Raw genomic sequence first — 3914 nt, forward strand, 5'->3', positions numbered from 1 at the left:
TTGTCTAATGTTTTCCTTCAATGGCAACTCTTCAATATCTTGAACTTTGAGTTCAAAACCTGTTAACATGCAACAAAATAGGAGCAAGTAATGATAATACAAAAAAAAGACAATTTGATATAGCAAAATGGTAGAACTCCTGGGCACACACATAATGTTAACTAATTCATGTACACAAGCAGCGTATGGACATGTAAGAATCCCAACAAGTCGTGGAGAATATATAATCACATATTGAGAAAGAAAGGGATAAGGGAACTAAACCGGATGCTTCCTCTATTATTTCAAGTGTACATAAAATATGAACAATGCAAAATTAAACTAGTGAAAGGAAACTAACCAATTATGCAGAATTATTTATCAGCAATGAAGATAAAACTTAATCAGATACTGGACCCAAACACAGCAAAACAGCAACACAGAGAGGAACCTTTATGTTTACCGGAAAAGCTTAAATATTAAAGTGAGCAATCTATTTTTATTCAAGTAAGAGCAATGTAGATGTCTGAGTGGTATGAGAGTATTCCGTGTGTAAGAGTGAGTGGAAAAGTCTAATTTATATAGTAAAAGAGGGGCATAAAATATAAGGAAAAGAATAATTCAAGAGCCAATTATAACATGCTTTCCTTAAACGAAAGGAGTATAAAAATCAGTCCCATATTTATTTATTCTTTTACCAAATATAAACAAGTAAGAAATCTAGTTAAGCTTAATTAAGGTGAGAAATATTCACTACCATATACTTTCCTTGTTAAGAAGGAAGTCAAAAAAATCAGATTTTAATTAATTTATTATTTTACCAAGTATGGAGCAAAACTAAAATTAGCGAAAATATTCACTACCGTTAAGGATTTCTAAAAATGGATTAGTAGGAATCAATTCAAACCATAATTAAGGGGAGGAGAAAACACTTTGCAGCACTATAACTTAATGAATATAAAATTAGCACAAGGAAAGGAATAATACATGCTTTAATCCATAATTTCCGACTTACCATAGGCAAAGGGGCCAGCAAATTACATCGAGCTAATTACGGAAAGCCATAAAGGTTAACAATATACGGAAATCTAAATCACAATATTTGACCAAACGATTAGCTAAATTAACGCACTTAAGGGATCCTAACAAATATGAGTAAACAATCAACAAGTCACAATTACACATATATTAAGGGGAACAAATCGGCAATGTAAAGTAATCAAAGGAGAGTCAAATAATTATTTTAGGAAGAACCAATACGATTCAAATCAAGTTCCACAAAACAACTTCTCATATTTTACCATATACAAACAAATAACAATTCAAATACAGCATAAAATGAATTAAAGGAGAACCACAAATCACGGAATTCCATTTTATTAATTTTTTTAAGAGTTGAAGCTGAACAAAACAACTCTATTTATGAAAACAAAAGCCAATTAAAGGCATCGATTTATCATTCCAACTTATCAACTTATCAACTAAAATCAAGAACCAACAATTTTAAAATCCATAATATACTAATAACTATAGAGAAGAAGGTAACATAGTAATATATTTACATTCTAAGTATAATATTTTAGCAACACACCAAATCAGAAAATGTGCAGAACATGAATAAAAATCAGAAAATAGCAAAGTAAATTGGGGACCGAAATGATTTTCACATATACAAAGCATGCATAGCCAACTGAAAAGAAGAACAAAGTTGTCAAAAGATGAGGTAATAATTTTAAAAAAATGTACCCGGACGGATCTGTTAAAGATTCGTCTTTTGACCTGCCTGAAAACTTTCAAACTTCGCCGGAGCTCGCTAGTTCACTGGCTGGAGCAGCATTTGCCGGAGTCGGAGCTGGCTTTCGCTGGCTGCTGCTGTCTGTTTTCTGCCGGCGTCGCTGGTTACTGCTGCTTGCTGGCCGGAGCAGTTGTTGCAGGTGCTGGTGTTGTGCGCCTCGCCAGGCACTGCTGTCCGGTGCTGCTGGCAGCTGCTGGCGTCTCGCTGGTCGGAGCTGCTGGCTTCGTCGATCTCGCCTGGCGCTGCTGGAGCTGCTGGGTTCTCACTGGAGTTGCTGTCCAGCTGCTTCCTTCGCCTGAAAAGGAGGATAAGAAGAGATAGGGGTAAGGGGAGAGAGATGGAGGCCAGTGGCTGCCTCTTGGTGGTGGCGATATTCGCCGGAGGCAGATGGGAAGAAGAGAGAGAGAGGCGGCTGCTCCCCTTGAGAGAGAGGAAGAGGATAGAAAAGAGTCAAATATTTTTTAGGGTTAGGAGTCTTTTGAATAAATTAGGAAAGGGATAGAGGATTTGATCTCATCCATTGAATTAGAATTAGATAAACGGCTAGGATTTAACTTAAAAGATGGACGGATGAGATTAAAGGGAATTAAAATTCTGAAAATTAGATTGAGAATTGGAATGGCCAAATTTGTAATAAAATGGCTAGAATTGAAATGAAAGTATGGCTATAATTGAAATAAAATTGGAATTGATTAGACTAGAATGGAAAGGAATTAGAATAAAATAAGTTACAAGTTAAATGATTTAGAGGAAAATTTTTTAAGAAATGCTATTCAATTAAAATACTACAAATATCAAATATTTTTATAAAATTAAAATCACTTAAATTTTAAAACATTTGAATAAAATAATTACTTTGAGTTTTACTAATAATTTAAAAAATATCTTAATAATATTTATGATAATTTTATAAAGCACACATACTAAAATGTATAATTTTTAGACAAAATTGATTAAAATTTTAAACTCGAAATATTTTCAAGAAATTCGTATTTTAGTCGAATAGCATTCTTAAAATTGCAAAAGGTCGGTCAAAATTGGGTGTCAACAGATATATTGCTGGATCGGTGTAGATTATGCGGCAGTGGACTTGAATCTCCTTTGAGAGTAAGACACCACGCCTCATCCTAAAGATTTGTTTATTCATTTTTATCAATTTATTTTCAACCGTAATTTATTATATTTATGGTATATTGCACCAACAATTACCATTAAACACAAAATTAAAGTATCATGGACATGATTTTATCATTAGTGATGTACCCAATTGGTAATATACTAGTTTTTGTAAATCACTAAAAAATTGGACGAAAAATAATGTTTGTCGTAAAACCATGTTGATACATTAGATCAAGTGCAGTTGTCTTTGGATACACTCTATACCAATGCGATTTTTGGCCGCCACATATTTCTAACCTTATTGTCTCGCCCGAGATGGCCAATCCAGCCATTTCAGTCAAATTCATTGTCTGATCAAGGATCTCCCCTTTAATTTTTTTTATACTCCTTTTCCTAGTCTTTCTCACGAGATTAATTGGTAAGGGGGGACACTCCCAGAATTTAATTTGAGAAATATTCTCTTAATTTCTTTTTGATTTAATTTTTAGGGTTACGGTTAGAAAAAGTGAAAAAGTGGGGTTGGGTTATGGGTGATGAACCTTTTCATCACTTTAAGAATTTGGGGATAAAAATACAAGTATATGAAACCTCAGAACGTTCTCAGAGAACTCTTCGTCTTCCATAAACCTACTTTACCGAAATTATCAACCTCCATAAAACTGATCATTCTCCAACAAAACTTCCATCTTCCATTATTGAAAACATAAAGAAAAGTGAGATCCTATAATCGTTCCTGAAAAACGAAGTGGAGTGTGTCTTTTTTTCATCAATCTTCTTTTCCAAGTTCAGTTGAATCTTTTTCAATCTTCTTTCCAAGTTCAGCTATATATTTTTCAATCTTCTTCCTCTCAAGTAAGTTTAATCGTGTTTTCAATAACTTTTAGCTTATTTGATTTTTTTATCGCAATACTGTATATTCTCGTCTCTGTCTCTTGTTCATTATATTTTATTCCTTTGTATCTCCTCATCTTAATATGTTCTTCAATTGCTTGTTCTATACTTTTCTTATTTTCCTGCCATT

This window comes from Solanum verrucosum, unplaced genomic scaffold (genome assembly GCF_900185275.1).
Source record: "Solanum verrucosum unplaced genomic scaffold, falcon-dt-bn FXZP01000286.1, whole genome shotgun sequence".
Lineage (NCBI taxonomy): Eukaryota > Viridiplantae > Streptophyta > Magnoliopsida > Solanales > Solanaceae > Solanum > Solanum verrucosum.